This window comes from Rissa tridactyla, chromosome 9 (genome assembly GCF_028500815.1).
Source record: "Rissa tridactyla isolate bRisTri1 chromosome 9, bRisTri1.patW.cur.20221130, whole genome shotgun sequence".
Classification (NCBI taxonomy): Eukaryota; Metazoa; Chordata; class Aves; order Charadriiformes; family Laridae; genus Rissa; species Rissa tridactyla.
Genome location: NC_071474.1, coordinates 6,103,687 through 6,124,708, shown reverse-complemented (window position 1 = coordinate 6,124,708; position 21,022 = coordinate 6,103,687). Strand labels below are relative to the sequence as shown.

General features: G+C 41.5%; 1 long non-coding RNA gene across 13 annotated transcripts in view; it reads right to left on the bottom strand.

Moving 5' to 3' along the window:
* Window positions 1–2,160: 2,160 nt before the first annotated feature.
* LOC128915053 (uncharacterized) overlaps window positions 2,161–21,022 on the bottom strand; it is a 37,284-nt gene continuing 18,422 nt past the window's right edge. For 3 of the 13 annotated variants that reach the window (XR_008468502.1, XR_008468503.1, XR_008468499.1), the window contains 6 exons: window positions 18,027–20,309; window positions 17,456–17,551; window positions 13,568–16,062; window positions 4,595–4,721; window positions 3,282–3,459; window positions 2,161–2,738 (listed from right to left, as the gene is read on the bottom strand). This is a non-coding gene — a long non-coding RNA (uncharacterized LOC128915053). The remainder of the gene's footprint in view (window positions 2,739–3,281; window positions 3,460–4,594; window positions 4,722–13,567; window positions 16,063–17,455; window positions 17,552–18,026; window positions 20,310–21,022) is intronic. The other 10 variants (XR_008468509.1, XR_008468506.1, XR_008468508.1 and 7 more) reach the window with 10 other exon arrangements.

Genomic DNA, 21,022 nt, shown 5'->3' with positions numbered 1-21,022 from the left:
TTCAGAAGCTCCCGTTCTTCTCTCTTGTAACGTTCTTAATGGTGTCCTGGATGGTTTGTGGAGTGGCTCTGACCTTAGCTTGCCTCAAAGACTTAAAACTCTGTGCTGTCACTGTTGCCTTCATTCCCATGTGACAGATATGGCTAAAGCTCTCTCACCTGAATCCAAGGTGGATATGGTCATGCCCATATTCAATATCATGTGTTGGATGTTGGCTTTCCCAAGGCTCGATTTGAGCTGTCAGTCTGAGCAAATGAGTCACGTTGTGCAACAGCGTTAGAACACTGTGGTGGTGTTCGTGCAGTTGAGCTCAAGATAAATATCTGGGAAGAAAACTGCCATATGATGATAGCTCTGGGCATACCTGCTTTGTGACAAAAGGTGCTTCGACGTTAGCATTTCGCTTAGGCCCAGGGGTGCACTTTTGAAGAGAGTCCTCCAAATGACCCTGCCTACCCTGCCCCACAACACAAGGCAGTCTTGGAGCATGCAAACTGAATTCTTTTGCGTGAAATTAAACCAGATGATGTGGTCGGGGAGCTCCAGCAGCTAACGGGAATTCCGTCCACAGGAGCATGCTGAAGTTAGTCCAAGTAAACCCCTAACGTGGAGTGACCTGGGGCCAGTCTCTGCTCTTCAGTGCACAGTGTAGACATACCTTCATTTGCCTGTGTGCGAAGCAAAGCAGGGCTCCTGTCCAAGGAGCTCAGATATTATGGCAGGGAGGACATGTGAAATAGTCTGGAAAACCTGCATAAGAAAATGCATTGTTTTATGTATAACCCCATCAGTTTATCTACAACAGAAGTATTTTCATTTAGTTTAAATTCTGTGTGAGAGGTTCTGTAGGGGAACATAAAAGAGTTCGGAAACATTTTGCTAAGAAGCACTACCAGTGCAGACCTTTAAAGGGTAACCCTCTGTACCTGGCTACAATACCATATTCTGTTTAAACTTGTTCATCATTGTCTTCTTGCATGACAGCCCTGGCATTTAAAATATGTTAGGGGTGACACAATACTTTCACCTGGTGCAGACATATATCACTGGAAGGATGTTCTCATAAACAAAGTGCTGCAGGCTATGATCTTATCATTCTCCTCTTCCTTCTTCTCAGTTCAGTTCAATGACAAACACGTATTTCTCTTCTTTGCTCCAGTTTCTGGTCTAGAGAAGCCTGGTGTTGGAGCAACAGGTGATGTTGCAAATCAGGAATGACAAGCGTTGGTGGTGGCCTGGTAGGGGAAAGCAACGGGAAGGGCAGCAAGCATGCAACATATTTTATCATGCTTTGGCTGGTGCACCAATTCTACACGGCGCTGCAATTTTATAGCATGAGGAAAAGTTTACTCACGTGCATGCCTGCACACGCACGCTTTTTCGAGAGAGACATAAAGCAAATTAGAGTGTTCACATGTAATTAGCTGACTATTAGCATGGTTCAGCCGAGGCGATAGGCAGACAGTAAACTTCGAGATAGCTCACAGATAAAAGGATGGAGGGTGTTCCGGAGCAAGGTGGAGGGAATAGTTCAGAAGAGAAATTCCCGACACATTGAGCAGACTAAGGATGTTCTTGCCCTACACCTTTATCACCGCACAGTGTAGTTATACAGGCCTTCCCTCTCCCCGCTACAAAGCTTAACCCTTCCTGGCACCCAGGGCTCTTTCTCCTTGGATAGCCCACTTTTAAATTATTTAAGATTTAATCATAATTTTCTGTTTAAACACAGTAGTCTGAACTAAAACTGAAATTCCTGCTCATGCTTCTCGCCCTCCTTCTTGTGACAGCCTATGAAACAGGGACTATAACCCCTGTAGAGGCTGGAATACCTCCACCTATTTAAGAATATACATGACCAGGTCTAGTAAAAACATGATCCGTTACCATATGTAAGCATCCCACTTGGAAAGAAACCCCAAGCATGTCCGAGTTCAAGTCTCTGCAACTTCAGTGGAAATGTCAGTATTTTACTAAATCTTTGTGCTAAGTGAAAGTGTCATTATATTTTTCAGTCATTTTATAGCTGGCAGGGAAGTGCTTTTTTGTGTCCTTTGGGAGTTTTCAAGTTTTCTTTTTTTTTTTTCCAACTAATTCTCTGGCTAACCAATAACCTGCTAAAACAAAAAAAAAAAATCAGACTGAGTCATTTGCTTCAGTGATTTAAAAATATTTCATTTTTTGCTTTCACTTATAAATTAAAAATTAAAACCAAAACATATTTCAAAGCAAATAGATGTTCATTTAGAAAAATATCAGGACGCTTGCAATAATTTTGAAGTGTCTTTAACATCTTTTTTTCACTTGAGAAACCTCATGAAAATCACATTGTTCCCTCCAAACTTTTTTGCCTGTCTGTCATTTTTCAATACAAAGTTTTCATGGAAAATCCCAGGCATAAATCCACTTTTGTCATCAATTCAATATCTCAGGGAGTTCTTGCTTGGGGTGGCTTCTGAGGAGGGAAAATTGAGAACTTCGTGCTCTCAGTTGATCTGGCACTGAAAATTTCAAATACTGCTGAAATGATACATACTTCTTGGTATCCATTCATGTAAAAGCTTGTCTTTCTCAAGGCCTGTATATGTATGGCCTGTTGTCCTTTCTATGACATTCAAATAGGACTGATCTAAACTGTTTCTGATGAAGTAAAAATTTGTCACGGGTTTTGTGCAACTTGTACTATTTCTTTGCCAGTGTGTAAACTCTTCAGCAAGTCCTTCCGTTAGGACCGCATCCTGCAAGGAAAATGCATACTTGATATATCAGAGGAAATTTTCTTCTTACCTGTCATGCCAAACACAGAATTTAGCAAATAGGCAGGAGAACTAACATTGTTGGAGTGATTAAAGCCTTATTCATTAACGAACATGCTATTTTTGCAGGCAAGGAATCATTTCTCAGCATACAATTAACAGCATTCAGTAAATAGCAATTCTCTAACCCCCAAAGGAAATTACCACTTCTTAACGCTCATTTGTTCAAGGCTTATGTAGGCATTTGCCACGAACAAAAGTTGGAGCAAATTCTCTCAAGACGAAATGTTGAATCAAGAGTGCAAGATTGTGTTGATGTTTCGGTTCATCTTGAAGGAAGGAACCTCCTGCTGCAGATCTCAAGTGATGCTCAAGGGGAAGAACAGCACGTACGGGGAGGAGAGCCGGCATGCCAGTGGCCAAGAGCCTACCACTAGAGATAAAGCCTGGGGACCATGTCAAGGTAAGGGCCCTCATAAGTCACTCAGCAAATGCTTTCTTTGCAACTCTTGCTGCCCCGCTTACCTTCTTCCCAAGGCCCATGGTGTTCGTTTTCCTCATCCCGCTCCACAGAATGCAAGAGAACCTGAGGTTTTTCACAAGTTTCTGGAGACGGGAACAAGCTTTGTCGTGCCTAGAAGTGGCTGTGGTGGGTTAGACCAAAGGTCCACCTAGCCTCTCACCTTGTCTGTGGCAGAAACGCCTAGCAGATATACAGAGAAATGTCAGAAGCCAAACAAACTAATTCTGCTGATGTGTTTTCCTTGTTCTTATCACTCAGTGCATTACAGAGACTGACAGTAGAAGTTGCATAAAACAAGAGTGTTTAATGGTAACAAAGGAACTATCTTCCGTGAATTTCTAGCCCTTTTTTAATCTGATTATGGTTTTGGTATTCTGTGGCAGAAAGTCCCACAATTTAATCGTGCTGCATAACAAATGTAAAATTGTGCTCACTTTAAGCCTCTTTTGCTCCTTACACTAACATAGTGCATAGATGTTTCCCTCTTCAGAACGCCCTTCATAACATTTGTCATTGTATAAACCTCAGCCATCTCCTTTCAGAGAGTTCTAAATTTATCTAGTTTTCCTTTGCGTGGAAGCAGATACACACAATTACCCACAAGACAGCCACCATCGTACTCAACTGTTGTCACTGAGACTGAAACTCTTCCAAAAATTAATTTCTTTAAGATAATCCTAACGGTGCAAATATCTGAAGATCAGGCAGATCTATAAAACCTGCCCGCAGCAAAATCATGCAATTAGAATCATGCTCATAAGTGTTGGAGTCTTAAAACATTAATAGATCATTTTAATGGAAGGAGTTATTAAAATTGTATTTGATTTGCATTATTACAACACTGAATGCACTATGGAAAACTGAGTTCATGAGAGAAGTACAGCGCAAAACAGATTCTTATTATCTGAGTTAGAACTTTACAATAGACCGTGCTTGAATTTTCTTTAGTTTTATTTCTCTTCTAAATTGATAAGAACTCCTGGGTTTATATTAGAAATAGAAAATGAGGAGGAGGATAAGAAAATAGCTGGTGATTGAAATAAAGCCCCAGAAAAGTAATTTGAGGAGCAGAAAATCCTTCCCAACATAAGTAATTTTATCATATATGAGATGTGTTGTTCTGATCATAAGCACGATCAAAAGTCCCACGAATTGCAGGGTTTCTGTAGATGATTTGCGAAAAAGTTACCCCAAATGTGAAAGCAATTATAAAGAAACTCGTGACTCATTAGTAAGCATTCCTTGTTTTATTTCGGTTACAAGTAGACTGTAATTTTGGGATGTCCATCTGACATCTTTTCTATTGGGCACTTACCCTCCCTGATGTGTTTATAAAATTCCCCATTTCATTAGTGGGACAGCAGATCCGATGTACAAAACATCTTCCTTAATCCAGCAGAAAGCAGAGTTTGTTGGAGTCAATGGAAGATTTCGGAATAAACCTGCAAGGGTTAAAAAAAAACGTATATAACCATAATCACAAAGTGGAGGAAGGAATACAGTGGATTTGCTCTGCAACTGAGATATTTTTAGTTTCATATTCTTTAGAATCCCTGTAAAGGTACGTCCCTCATGCACAGTTGTCGAAAATAGCCTTTAGGCGTTTAGGCTTGAGTTGATCTAAGCCAGTACAGAAGTGTGCTCTTAATTTTTCAGGGCAGCACAAATGTGCAAAAATGGTGTCTTCACGTTCAAAAGCGCCTTATCGTTTAGAAGAACTGTGCCAATAAATTAAACAAAGGACAGTATTTCTACTAAAAATAGAAAGTGTCCTGTAGAAAAAATATTCCCTATCTTCTGAACTTAAAATACAGTTTAAAATTCAGTGATCGGATGCTTAGCAGGTGTAAATCATCACAGAAATGATGCTGTAACGCTTTACATGGTATTACCAAATTGTCTTGCTGGTAATTAAGACTATCCTCTACGGAATAAGGACCAATGACAAAAGAAAGTATAAGTTGATATTGTCTCAGCACGCATAAGTGGCAGACAGAAATATTCATGTGCATAATCTTACACCTTTCCTACATGATACCCAGTGGGCTAAAGTAATAGCATACTGAATTATCTTGGAAAAGGCAATTCTCACCAGAAACTAAAAATCTTATGAGTTGTCTGTAAGTTTCTCATAATTATACGCAGCAAAAATGAAAATAAAACTAACAGGCATGCACTTGGAAAATGTTTCTTTAAACTTTCTTTAAAAATCTAGATCATATTATACTCAAACGTTTTTCAAGCCCAAGTTTTCTGTATTTCATCCCAAGAAAATGAGTATCTCTTCTTTTTCCCTGTTTCTTTTTGTGGGTTTATTATGTCCATATTCTACAGCCCAGGGAAACAAATGTAATGTCTATTACTCAGAAAGGCAACGAAGTCAGTCTGATGAAACATGACAAACTTTTACTCTGTATTTCTCGTGTAAATTTTGGGGGAAAAGGACACCTCTTAGTTCAATAACCACTTCCCTGAAGAGCCGTACAAGCCGTGCTGTCTGCCACAGCGCAGTTCCCTTAACATACCGAAATAATGAGTCTTTTCCAGAAGCAAACTTCTCTCTGAAAAGCAAATGCTTCCCTTCCTCAGTGTTAAAAGTGCGCCTCTTCTGATCCTTCTGAAAATTATTTTGAAGAGCTTCCTTAAGGAGATGTCCATTTTAAGCAGCACAGTCTCAGGGTTGGGGGCTCAGATGTTTATGAAACCTACTGACTTGTGTGATCTGCTCATGACTTTCCCCAGTACCCCATGGGTTTTTGAAATCACTTCGTTTTAATTAAATTAAGCCGCTATGGGGGTGGTAGGTCTAAATTCCATTTAACAAAACATGTAGCTGATGACCAACTCCATTTTCTCGTTTTGGATATTAAGACCAATTTTGGTTCCACTATCCCAAAAAACTTCAGAAATAGTCAACTGAAGGAGGAAAAGTGTAGTGCATAGTGGTGAATGATGCTCCAAAATGTTCAAAATGTCCTATAAGTCCAGAAAAAACAGAATCATGATGTCATAACCAGATGACATTAAAAGGCCAAATATTTACCATACATGAAGACGAAAAATAGTCTGTATAAATTACTCGTGGGAATCTTTATTGAACATATTGAAGGATATTCTAGATTATCAGAAATCAAGAATGAATTACGTGCATATATGTATACGATTAGTCTTTGAGCTCATGTAAAATACAGAAGGTAGAAAATACTGTGTATTAGAGGTTCCTGAGCAGGAACCGTTATTCAGGCATCAAGTGCAAACACATTACAATCAGAAGAGTTTTTCTGAGGTATGAAAAGAAATCTACTAACAGCAGGAAATAGAAATATTTGAATGCTTCTCTTGAAGCCCTCAAAACCAAATCTGGATGCCTCTGCGTAAGGCAGGCTCCAGGAGCATCATCCTCCCAGGAGCTCTGATCAGGCAGTCTCCTCATCTCAACATCTGCATGGTCCAAGCGGGGATACGTTGAATACCAGTAACTTTCTGAAGCTGCTTAATGTATTGGGCTCTTTTTTAACCTGCTGGTATCCTGACTTCTCTTATATCATGTAACATGGAGAAATGTAGCCTTTTTCCTTATTACTATAGAACATACAAGTACCCACATATGAAGACTACCAAAACGCTGTCTGTTGTAAAACAGCAAATACTTTGCACAGAGGGAAAATTCTGCAACCTTCTCACTAAATGAGAAGCACAAAGAGTTTCTTATGTATGGAACCCAGTGAACTCATCCCATTTTGTGCATGTTGAAGCTTTGCAAATCTCCAAGAGTTTTGTGTTTAGCAAAGCAGGTGTGCAAACGGAGATCCTGGTGACCTCACCTCTGAGAATCGGGCCTTTGACATACATTACTCTCCTGCTGACAGCAAGAGAAGTGTGGATCACTAGCATTTCACACCTGCAACTAATGTAGAAGTTGTAACGATATAAGTGAGCATTAGGAACAGAAGTGATGCTTTGGACACAAACCAGCTATATTTAACGGGAAGGGTGCAAATCCACGTTATGACTCAGGATAGTATTAGCTACAGCCCTTCTTTAACCTGGAAAGGAAGAATTATATCCAAGGGAACTTGTTGAGAAATAGAAACTCAGAGTTCCTCTTTATTCTCGTAGAAGTGATGGTTAGGCTAAAATTGGCTGTTGGTTTTATCTGTAGTTGGGGAATATACAATTTAGTTTGTATAGCTTCAGCTGGCAGGCCAGTCTTGGTTCAAGGTCCTGATCTATACTACAAATACCTCTTCACAATCAATAGGGGAATGAACTTGGAGTAGAGCTGAGGACCTTGCCCCAGTCTTTTGGCCTGGACTGAGCTGACCTGGTGAGATCTCGCTGTACATCCCAAGTTCTCCAGCTCCCCTCTGCCTTGGGAAACCTGTGCCTTCAGACAGGCTCCTGGGGCCAGGAATTACAAGAGCTCTTCACCCACTATTTTCTTGTTGGTAACAGATGCTCTGCATTGCTTGTTGGGCCGTTTGGGCTTCTCCTAATGCTGCAGGATGTGTTATCTTATAATACCCATCACTGATCGGGGCTCTCTTCACTAAAGCAGATCTATCAACTGCAGAGCATATGGGGTAGGATTTGTTTGTCTGCTGCCTCATCTAGGGGTAACAAAACTTGTGCGTGGGTAGAAAGGCACCATCACCCTTTATACCAGTTTGCGTTAGCCCTGGGAATTCATCTCCTCTTAATGGTTTTTGGAGGTTTCTTTGTCAGTGTCTAACAGGTGGGTGTTCTGGTGCCTCCCAGCCTACGGTCTGATGCCTCGTGGCTTTCCTTCCTTGGCTGAGAAATGTCACAGAGGGAAATGAGCAGTTTTGTCTCCTCCTGCCAAGCCTACAGGGTGGGAAGGGGTTGCACAGCACAACTCCCCTTGAAAAGTCAGGGGACGCTACCGCCACCGGAACAGGCCCCTGGGCAGTTACGTGACATTCAGCCTGAGAAAGGAAACCGGTTTGTCACTTCATTGCTTAAGGGTGTGATCTCAAGCCAGAGTTGAGGTGTAGCTCTGGGTGCAAGAGGTAGATTACATTATTAACACTATACTCATCATGTTCTGAAGATTTTCTAGTTTCCAACCTCAGTATATGATACATTAAAAACGTGGTGGGATCCTCAGTTAAAGGAATAGTAATTTATAGGCCCTCCTACCAAAGAAAACAAAGCATCTCTCCCTACTCATTCTCCTGATTTTTGCTAGCAGATACAACAGCTCCAAAGTAGATGAGAGATGTCATAGTCCATGACCCATTGACCTGAAAACTGTATATACATGTAGGAAAGGTGTGCTTACCCAGAGTAATGTGAGCTATAGATGAAGTATTTGTCAGTACTTTTATGTAACATGATTGTATGCGTATACTCTGCAAAGTATAGTTTGGAGGTAGTTGAGAATAGTAGTGAATACAATTCAAAGTGGTTGGGTACATTAAAACGTGTAAGAAAGGCACAGAAGAGACAAGGGAATGTATAGATAAAGGCAGGAAAAAAGGAAAGAGAATAGATGTGGAGACAGCTAAAAGGACGATGGGTGCGACAGGCAGGATCAGGTAGGACAAATGCAAATAGTTCATAAGAAGGTGGAAAAATGCCTCTCTGGCTTTGTACCCTTAGTGTTTCTCCACAATGAGGTTATGGTGCTTTTTCTACACTCAATGTAAATGAAGCACTGGAGTTCTGATTTTTTTCTTTTCCCCCTGTGTAAGATGTCCTTTACGCTGTGATGAGATCACTGGTGTATTAGTTCATTTTAATCTTTTCAGAAAGAATCCAGGAACTGCGGTGAGGTCATGACTGCAGTAATGTCTAAAAGGATGGTTTTATGGAGGAAAGGAGAATTTTTCTTCTCATTTAGCAAAACTGTAACAGAATTTGTGGCTCTCAAGTGTGTTGGACAAGTTAAGGTTTGTTTGTTTTTGTCTCTTGCATGTTTTTGCAAAAGGCAGTCTGCTTCCTACTCATTTTTTTTCCTAAGTATTGCATAAATCCAACCAAGCTTGCAGACAAAGCGCCCTGCTAGAGCAGTGCTCCATTTGAACAATCATCTAGAAAACATCTTTACCCATGGCACCTCCCCCAGTCATACAGTCAAGAGGCGGGTAAAAAAGTCAGACTCTTGTGATGACCTGAATGTCCTCACATTAGACCTTCTGTACCCTTCAGACGGCAGATGCCTCACTTCCCATCTCTCTCAAGGAGAAAAATCCTTGGAGCATCCCTCAGGGCCATGGTATCACTATTAAATATGATGTATTTGTGCCTCATTGATCAACAGAGTAATGCCAGGCATGAATTTGGATCGCTGGCATTTCAGGCAATGACAGTGGCTTGGAAGCGCCAAACTTTCGTTGTGATTCTGATTTTTACCTCGTCTCTTCCACTCTCTGTTTGCTAAGTGAAGTGGCAAGACTTAATGATACAACTCTGAAAGGTCTCTGGATGGATTTAGTACTGGAAAGAAATATGCAGACAGATGGAATCATATGCCTCGCTTTACCATGGCCAACGTATTGTATTTTAATGTGTTCTAATGAACTTAAAAATTACTCCCCAGTGTGCTTGCTGCCTGGGTCAGAGGGGTTATTTTGAGTTAGCCGTCTTCCTGGATTCTTGAGATAATTCCCTCTGGATTTGTTGGGTCAACAACAAAGTGGTGATAACAAATACGCTGCTGCTTTAATCCAGCGCTATGCTTTCTCCCTCTTTGCGGTGCGGATCTGTGCATCCTAACACAGTTACACTGCTCCTCGTTTAACAACTTTGGGGCATTAGTGACGCGCAGCATAAAACCAGTTCCCCTTTCATACCTAGAGGCCGAACATCCCGGATGAGGTGTGTGACGCAGCGGATGCTGCAGGTTTAGTTTTGCTCAAAGAGTTTTAAGAGCTTTAGTTACCCAGAGAGGAGTGGGAGATTTACGGCGTTAATTGGTAGTGATAGGGAACCGGGGGCTGTAAATCCCATTGCAAGCAAAGAAGAGCCCACCTCTACGTACTACTAACATACATAACTATAGAAAGCCTTCCTATTTAAAAAGGCTAATTAATAATGCTTAGTGGTCTGGATTTCTAAATATGAATTGTCAGGGATTGCGGTGGGCTTAGTGAGGCGGGGAAATGGGCTAACATTGCATTGTTTAAAATTACAGGGGTTTAAATTGTTTAAAGCGATAAGCAGATAGGGTTTCCACACCAGATTTGAGACATTTGTTCTCTTTTATTTGTACTAAAATTTCGGCTTGAGCTCACATTGTCATTCTACCCAGACTGCTTCGCAGATGAGCTAATTTGTCTACCTGTGTTCCATTTTAGGCCTTGGTTTTAATTTGAGCATGATTCCTGCTAATACCAAAGACTGGATAGGACATCCATTAAAAGTCTACACAGCAATTGAAATGGAAAATTCCAAAAGAAACCCTATTAGAGTTTTTCTCCATCAAATCAACATTACAGACTTCTTATGCATTTCTTAATTAGACATTGATATTAACTGGACTGTTGCATGATTTAGATCTAGCTCTTAATCTCAGCTATTCTATGCTGCTGTAGTTTTTATGACATCCAACTAGCGACTGCTTTATGCATTAATCTATCTGGAAAACCACCTTCACATTTTTTTTTTGTCTTTTTTTAGAAGAATAAAGGCCCCAAGAAGGAAATGAAAGCTTTTGGGTTCAGCCATTAGTAATTTTCTGCTTAGTATTTGAAAAATTGCTTATTTTAATTGCTTCATAGAAGAAAAAGATATCAAAGCTAACGTTCTTTCTCTCCAAACTTTGTAATTATTTCTCTCAGACTCTTATTTGAAATGCCTTGAAAGGATTTTCATTGAAATGTAGATTTCTTCTCTTTCAAAAGTACTTTTATTCCCCCGTGCTTCTCTCCCTTTTTTTTTTTCTAGTGACTTCCTCTCTAGATTTAGAGCAAAATACATAGACTCCGATCTCTGGACACTGTAGCATGTGTCACGCAGATGTCTCTTAAGTGCCATCTTCTTTAAATCTGACCTTCCCATGGCCTAGAGACTGTGTTAACAATTGGCCATAGGTCTTAGACAACCCAGTATCCTCAGGCTTCCTCCACGGACAGTGAAGAGTCATAGGTGTTACAGGAGTTTGCTATATCACAGTCCTACTCATTCTGAAAATTTCTGTACGATTTGCTTATTAATATCACTACCAAAATCAGGGAAGCCCAATGGGAAAGTTTCATAAGTGTTGATGAGCATGTCAGCGAACAGAAGTTTGTGGCTTGTGATAAAGTCTAGGGACAGGTAAATTTTGTATAGTTTCGTGTTCTGTTTCCAGCAGTATAAATCCTCAATATCCTAATCCAGGAAGGAATTTTCTCACCAAACCCTGTAGTTAGCTCTGCATTGTATTTAAACATCAGTAGCACAGAGCTTCAGGATCATGTTGGCCTCATCAGTAATCCGTGATACCAATATAGCAACAGTAGCAAGAAGTTCTTTATTTCACCTATACATTTTTGGGGAACATTATTTACTCGTAGATTATGATCTGGTCAGAATGATCTATACATTCATTACATCCAGAGTGGGCTTTCATAACTCACGGTATCTAAGAATGAGGCAAAACTCGCATTTGTTTATAGTGCAGCAATTCTGCTCAGCGAAAAAAGGCCCAGAGAAAATATCATCCTAAGCACCTTGTGATCTGCTCTGAGTCCCAGGTGATTTCTCATGCCAGCTCCAAAACATCTTTAAGAGCCTCAGAAGAGCGCGGAGCTGGCTACCTCAGAGGCTCCTCAAAACATAGCTGTTCTCTCTGCGAGTAAGTGGCCCCGCGAGCCCAGTGCGGTCATGGCTGAGGTTATCTCGTAGGGGGAATCTTCACAGTGGAACAAAACAGTTTGAGAAGAGAAGATTGAAATGAAGCTCAAGCATTCTCAATATCAGATTTTACACGCGTATTTTTTTGCAATCACACAAAAGGAAGAAAGAGAACAAGAAAATGAGTTAGAGGAAGATGGAGAGAGATGGTCTATTAAGCAAAGCTACCTTTTTACTCTCTGAATTTACAGTCCTGATAGACATCTTTATTCAAAATTACTCATTTTTTTATATTCAAATTCTACAGTTTTCAATACTAGGTCCTAGATTTGTCTGGACAGATTACCCTCTTATTCCCACAATGAAACTTAATTATCCTTTTTATCTCTTCAGATACTTTCAGTCATTTCCTGAACTGTTTCTGGGGACAGAGAGCAGCTGATGGGTCAGTCAGTAGAGCAAGCTCTGTGCATCCCTGATGGCCACACATTTTTGAAGGCAGAAGCCCTTTGGCCCCAGGTCTCCTTAGAAAGATTTTGAGCACTAGGACAAGTATTTTCCTCGGATCTACTTTCGCTGAGCTTTTTTTCTTTTTTTTTTTGACTAGGCAGAGACTCGTAATTTTCTCAGCACCTTTCTGTGTATTACTTGGAAGCATCTAAATGTGAGTAACTCACCTGGAATCTGCAGAAGGGTATTTGAATGATTCATCTCTGAGACAAGAATAACCCCTCATGAAATGCAGGATGGACACGACTGCGTGGTTTAAAACGCGCCTTCCTGTATCACTGCTGTTGCAGCAGGAAGGAATGTGTCTGAGTAGTTAAAGTCCAAATGACTAAATAAATTGTTTCAAAGCAGCAGCAGTAGCACAGAGGATCACAGAAGTTGCTGCTATTGAGTAGTTACTACACTTCAGGACACTTCATTGATTTCATCTGTAAAGAAACCTCTAATACGCCGTTATCTGTTATCACTACCTTCTGCGTCTGAGCAAAACTACCAAAGAGTAAAGCTCCAGTCAAAGTGGAAAAGTTGCATAAGATAACCCAAGACCTGCAAGTACTGAAGAAGAAATTATCACAGATATCCATTCAGTCTTTGGGAGTTGTTTTGTAGCTCTTGTTATTTTTGTAAAAATTATTATTTTTGTCTCAGTTATTAAAATAAGAAAATATGTAAGTGTTATGATAAATTAAAATATAAATAGACTTAAGAAAATCACCCAGTTCATGAGAAAGTGGAGAGATAGCACAACCGATGTGTGTTATAGAATCCTTTGTGATGAAATGCCAGCTCTCAAAGGGCTGACCTGGTGAAATAATTCTAATATATAACTAGAGCAGGTGTGGCTATGGTACACAGGTATGCTTTATTGGATTGAACAAGTCGTGGTTAAACAGTTTCACAACTAGGCTAGGTTTAACAACAAACGTCGTATGGACTTTATACGTTGCATAAAACCCAAATTGAACAAAAATCCGCTTACCTTGGAATAGCTTTCGTATTCCAGCCACATATCTGCAGGAATGTTGCTTCTTCCAAATCCAACTCGTGAGCCCAGCCTGAAAGCAGAGAACAGGATGGCGCAGTATCACTGAGAGCGCGTAGTCTGTCACGCCACAACCAGGGATTAAGACGGCACTGCGCAATAAAACACAAGTTTCTCCGTCACACCCACCCTACATTTTTTCCTGATGAGTTTATCGCTCCTAATAACCTCCACTAGCCTGAGAGAACAGATAATCTGTTTTCTATAAACACAATAAATAGTGCTTCAAAGGACATGGCATTTATTCAATTCATCATTTCAGTGGTTCAAAATAAACGTAAGAAGAAAAGACGTCTAAAGCAACCAGCGACAGGAGTGTCTCAGGCTGAGTCGCCACTTTTGCTGCTGATGGGTTCTGCCATCTCAGACCCGTCACTTCAACCTTCCGCCTGGGTGCATTTGTCTGCCTCCATAAAGCAGACAGGTAGGACCTTTTATAGGCTCGTACAGCACAGTGAGTGTACGATCTGAACAGTGCAAGGCAATAAACTGGGTCCTGATCTCATCTGTGCCCTCGCTCCACATGACTGGAAAAACGAGTGATAAAAAAAATAATAATAAGCCCCAAATAATTATGTATTGTCTTTATAGTGAAGCGGGCCTTGAGCATTGTGAGCTCTCCACTGGGAGAAGTCCCATTTAAAAAAAATCTCCCTGGCATAAAAATGAATCGGATCCTGTCACATGAATGGCCTGCATTTACTATTCTTTTCACTTGCCTTGAAGTCGTTCATTTTCTCAGTTGACTTGTGCCTCTTCCCTGGTTGTCAGCAGGAACTGGGTAACAAGAACTTGCTGGAAACGGAGTATTAAATAAATAAACAAACACGCACATAAAGAACTGCTGACTCAGCAGATGCAGTGTTACACCCATGATGTAAAACTCTCAAACAACAAATCCGACTCCTGAACATCTCATGATTCGCATCACAAACAGCAAGGGAGGAAAGTGAAAGCGGATTTTGACCAGTGCTGATGAATTTGGAACAGCACTGGATTTTGAGATCGTTAAGAAGTTGAGAACGGGCCCGGGTTGAATTCTTGGTCTGTCTGAGCGGCAGATGTTCTTCCTGTAACCGTTGCAGCATTAAGCACTGCATCCATCATCTGTAAAAAGGACTACCCTGATAGCAAGGACCACTCCACTATAGCCAAGAAAATCAGTCAGCATCTCGGCTCTAGGATACTGAAAAAGTTTGGGAAGTTTGGGAGAAGGCTTCTCTGCTCCCAAGCTCCCAACAGCTCTACGTGCGATACCAGGGCAGTTTATTTCATCTGGGAGACAGGGAGAACACGTGCTGCCTAGACTTTGAAGCTCTTAGAAAAGGTAACAGTTCATACCCGCCACGTTGGGCTTGCCCCAGGTATGAGGCATCTCCCCCAGGGAGATGGAGCAAAACAGAATAGGGCAGAGGCAGAAACACCAGGAGTAACCTAATGGATGTCTTGGTGGGAAGAAGGGGAGATTAATTAAGGGAAAAATCTGCTGGCCATTGAGTGTCCTGGGGCAATTATTGCGACACTGAAGCAGTGAGTTTCCGTGTGGCTTTAAGACATCTGCCCTAAGGAAGCATTTGCAATTGAAACTGCATCCTCCTCTTCTTAACTCTCCGATTCCCATGGGCCAGCGGTTGCCTTGCTAAATGAAATGCTTCTTCAGGGAGACCCGGTGGCCCCAGGGATTGGTAATGCAATATAGCGCCTTTCATCTCTCACCCATGAACCCAAGTCAAACAGAGTTTGGTAAATGGCCAATAACCCTTACCATCTCCGGGGCTGTTTGGTGACCTGTGCGAAATGAGGAGGGTCATCTCTGTGTCTGTTTACTAGAAGGCAAGTGTCAACTTCACCATAAAAAGAGACACGGTTACTACTCATTATCACCCAATTTAACATTCTTAAGCCAAGAGAATGAGCCCGGAAAAGTCAGCCATCTTCTTACCCAACCACGGTGGTCCCAGTACATCAGGGCTTGAAGTACATTAATGAGGACAGTTGCATTGTGGCAAACCAGGCTGTGCCTCTCCTGCAGACGAGAAATCCAAGTCTGAACTGCTCACGGCGGCACGTGATTGCGGTTCTCCCCAAGTCTACGTGGAAATGCCCAGGAGGAATGGTTCCATTTTTAGGTGCAGCAGGCACTGAAGCGTGGTTATGAAGTTACAGAAAGCTGCAGACTTCTGCAAATCTGCATTTAGGGTCTTAAGTAGACACAGGCAACCTGAAGAGGGACACAGCATCCAGCAGTGATAGCGTTAATGTGCTGAGAAAGCCTTCACTGGAAGGCTCTGTTCGCTCACCCGTCATGAATATAGTCTTCTGATTACCAAAATAGCTGTATCTGGAAGGGTTGAAGGCCAGAAGCTCACTGCGGTACCCATTCTTGCCCTGTGCACTGCACATTTTAAGGTCAGACCCTTAGCATCAGGAACCTGTTAGAAGAAAGAGGAATCACTTTAAAAGTTGTTGCCAAGCTGGGGGTTGCCCTGGAAGGTCCGAGAGGGGAAGGGGAAGGGCAGGGGCAGATAAACACTTGGCCACATGAAAAATCAGCTGCCCCTAGATTTCAATAGATCTGCATAAACCTCTGAAACCCACCCCAAACTCCAGAACAGCTTGTTCTCACTCACAAAGTTTCTAGTCACCACTATCATTTTCTAGCCCTTCTCTGCCATAGCAGCGATAACATTCTCGCTGTCAACTCCGAGTTACTGTTTAATCCCTACTATCTCGATTAATTGCATTAAGTCAGTATACCTGTGTTAATTAAACAGAAGATGGCAGAGGCAGCTTTTACTTCTTATTCTTTTGTGTAGATCATTTCCCAGAGCCTCACAGGTTGTGGAAAAATAACAATACAGACACACCACACATATTTCAGCTCAGCTGATAAAGCTATTTTACTCATACAGTGGCCCGTGATTTTTTTCGCCTATCACAGTATAGGCTTAATTACCGTGCTGCTGCTGCATGGCAGCTCCCTTAGCATTTTTTTTTTTTTATTCGTATTATTTGCAAGTCGTAATCATGTTTTCCTGTCATCCCCGAGCAATGTGCGTGCGTGCATACAGGCAAATGCCAAGCCTGAACGGAAATTTGATGCGTGTCCATGAATTGGAGTTTTCAAACTTTGGCTGAAGATTAGTACATGTAAACATAGCTCTGCCCCCTTCATCTTGGATAATTGGTCACAAATGCTACTTGACACTTCTCAAATCAGACACTTTACATACTTCTGAGCATAGCTGAACTTTTTTGGCAGGAATTAATTTGCTTTGCAACTCAGCCACTCATTCCTGGCCCGATCCCTACTCCAGTGATTTCAGTGCAATGTTCTGCCAGTGCGAGAAGCGCAGAGGCAGGACCAGATCTGTTTGCTCGCGTTGACGAGCCCGGCTTCGTTAACTCCCTCCGAAATACAATCACTGCAGCTAATGTTCCGCCCTTCGCCAGCCTTGATCAACAGCGGGGTTTTCGTCTTCAGGTCCCTCTCTCTATTCCAGTTACCGCACAAGTTACGTTGCATCAGGGGACAGCTCAGAAAAACAAAGCAGCCAAATTGTAGTATCACCAGAAAATGCAACTTCTGACACACCAGGACCCTTCCACAGCAGCATCAGCCTTATGGGCGGTGGCTACAGACGCCATCCGCCCCCAAAGAGATGGTCTCAGTTTTCTCCTACCTCTCCTGCAAACGGCGCACGCCACAGCAGAGAAGGGGAATCCATCCATTTCTGAAGTGCTGCTGAAGTTTGAAGTGGCTACAGAATTTCATGCTACTAAACAGCCTCCCGTTTGCTCTGACATTGCGGCGTGTTTACTCACCGTGCACCAGGACTGCAAGAGCTGAGCAGACCATATGCTCGCTTCGAAGGGCTGCCAGGTCTCAGGGAGCATTACGGTGCCCGTTCCAGGAGGAGTCTGGGGCAAGAACACATTCCATAAAAACCTACTAGGAATAATGGATTTTATCTGGCGATTTATTTCTGTTCAGCCTCTGGACTAAACGGCAGTTTATCAGCGTATCCGTGTACATCTATGAATAACCAATGGAAAATATCATTCACCCTGTATTCACTGGGATGTTGATAAGCTGCAGCATATTAAAAATATTTGTCAGTTTGTTCTTTTCAGCTCTCAAGTGGGATGTGCACCAGCATGCCCTCCTCGTGCTGGCTGCTTCATCCAGAAAATAGAAAGAAAATGGTGAAAGAACGTCAGTTCTAGAAGAGGGCAAAGGTTCACACGGGTTATTTCAGCATTACTGTCTTGCTCATCGCCAACACTGAATCTGTAAATTAGACTGAGCTCCTACCTGCAGAAGCAAAGGATGAAACTTTGCGCTGTGCTTCAGGTAGAGACCATGAGAGGAGCAAACAGCTGGTCATGCGCTCACCTTGGCTTGGTTCTCAGGGCTTCGTACACTTCACAGGATTGACGAGGAGGAGGCAGGACAGGAGCGGGTCATGCGGTGTTCCTCCAGCCTCTGGTACCCTGTGCTGTGACTGAGAGCTGAACCACCGTACAGGGACAGTGAGAGAACCAGTTGCATCAACCGTCTCTCTGTGCCCTTGGTTCCCCACTCTTTCCAATCATGGTCTTGTGAGGGTTCATCCCTGGAAAAGAATCACAGAATCGCAGAAGGGTAGCTGGTGTTACAAGAGAGACGGCAGATTCACAGCAGAGAAGCAAATGTCCCTGTTTCCCCTGAATTTGCCATGGAATAATGCAAGAGAAGATATTGCATGCTTCTCTGTCTTGGGTTTTCATAGATTCTTACCTTAAATTAAACAGATGGAGACGTATCTCGCTTCCTCCTGTTTAACTCTGATGTTGGAACCATTGTGGGAGCGGTGGGTATGATATTTATAGGTGAACAAGGCATCAGTTGGCAAAGAGATGCAACATAGCTCTAAAGACTGAGCTAAGGAGGAGGCTTAGTTTCCATTGCTGTTATATATCACTATATAAATTTCGCTTTCAGGTCCTAGACATTTTAAAATAACATGTCTAGTGTTAGAATAGACGAGTATCAGAAGAAGTGAATTACAGGTTACAGGCTTCTAGTATTTGCGGTAAAAGAACTATTATCGTAATTACACCTATAGAGTACTCATTTATGTTGTTATTAGGGGAAAAGGATGGTAGAATTAGGATGTATGGAAAGAAAGTCTTGCAGAAAGGGAGACAAATAATTTAGCTGGGACAAAGAACTATGATGGCTGCTCAACACACTTCTGTTTTCAGCACGTGAGCTCACCGTGTGTGTGTGGATCTGCAATGTCCGGTGATTTAGGAAAAACCGCTGTAGATCGCTGATATCTGGTAGAAACGGGGACAAACCACAGCCCACAGAAAGGCCTGACCTCAAAAATGCACAGACTGGGAGCTGGGTGCCCTTTTGTACCACTGAACATCTCCATAGTCCTTGCTAGGTGAGGATGGAAATTGGCCAAATGATTCCGTGAGCTCAATACTTTGCAGACAAAAATCCTTTCCCACCACCAAAAAAAAAAAAAAAAAAAAAAAAAAAAATCAAACCCAGACTCTTGAACATTTGAAATGAGACTAAAATTATAAAAAATACATACTTTTTTCAGCATGAAGGTGAACCTCCATTTTGAATCATTATTTTGTGGTTGGGACTAACTGGCCATTATTAGTACATAGCTACACGCTGTTGTAAATCCACTGCGTTGCCTCCTGGACGTCATTACTGAAAGTAAGTGAACTGTTGCTTCAAGTGGCTAAAGATTTACTTGCTTAATGCCTGGTGTCATCAACAAATTCAGGCTGGCAATGACATCCTACTTGTCTAAGCTAATATACAGCTTTGCACTCTTCTTGTTTTTCTTCCCATTCAAACTTCTGGCTTAGTGTTAAAATCTACCACGAACCAGCGTTACAGCTGAGGTGAATGAAGTGATGAATGAACGCACAGTTTGCGTGTAGATAATTGGAAGTCCGGCTGAGTAGATTGCATTATTTAATGTATCATCGTTATGTTTGTATTTGAAAAGCATCTAAACAATATTATTTCTCCTACAACTCCATCTCTTTGGTGCCCTGACACCGGGGATGAATTGTGTTGCGCGTTTTGGTAGAGATTGTTTTCCAAAAAATGATGGAACCACTTGGAGCTTAAATCATTGCTGTAAAAAGTTAGTAAGTTGTCCCTACCTTAGAAAACTCTTGAGTCAAGAGTAGAACTCTTTGGTTGGCTGTGCTGCAAGAAACAGGATGATATTTAATTATGACAATTCAAACTCACCTGGTTTCTCCAAGTGCAGACTATATTGATTCGCGCTACTAATACGGAAAAGGTGGAATTAAAAAGCTGGTTTATTTAGAAACTTACTTATTCCTTAAAATGTCTGTTCAGCTCATTTTTAAATTTGATTTCTTATCCCAGGTGATTTATCCTGCATTTCTGAATCTCAAGAACTGTTTCTGCACGATAACAGCTGATCGAAGTACCCGCATAGTTCAGTCGTTTTGATTGTAAGATTTTTGTTTGTTGTTTTCTTGGACAATGGTGTTTGCAAAAGAGAGACTCAGAGCACCAGAGACAGAATTATGGACCGTGATTAGTGTACGAGACTTAATATTAGTGTAGGACCACAGTCTGTAAGATCAGTGGCAAATGAATTCAGCTTTCAGGCAGAATCAATGTCTTGTTCTGAAAAAACAGTAAGGAAAATCCGTGCCAGTGTTTCAGCATGACAAATGAACTTAAGCAAGTTGAAGATAATCATGATTATTTAATATTCCACAGCTTTACAACTCGCTACTCTATGGACAAAAGATCAGAAGGCTGCTGAGTCCAAAGTTTTGAAGCTTTGGGTCAATATGCTTCTCATGTCTTCAGCATTTAGTTTAATTTCGGAGGAAACAGTTCTGAGCTAAGATAAGATCTCAAACAAAATTGACGTGGACTCACAACATGGCCTAACATAACAATTTAATCTATCCTGTTCTTCCCCTGAAAGAAGGCTTAATAACTGTGGTATGATTTCACCTGCTGCTTCTAACATTTGCTCATTCTTTTTTCCTGAGCAAATTTGGATTATCAGATGGCGAGCAGCTTTGTTCATGGTAGACGAACTTGAATTCATTTAGAATTAATAACAATGGGTTCAATCCTGGATTCAATGGCAGTCTTAATGAATGGAGTCTTTGGAAGACAAATATTTGTTTGTGTTGAAGAGAAATAATTAATTCTCAATTTTCCTGGCTATCAGGTGATTACAGCACATATCACAAAATGTTTTCCCTGCGTACCCAGCCTTGGGTGTACTAACGGCAGGAACATTCCCCAGGCCCTGGCATTGCAGATACAGGCCATTTTTTTGACCTTGTTATTTCAAAATCTGAAGTTTCACAACGAATTAT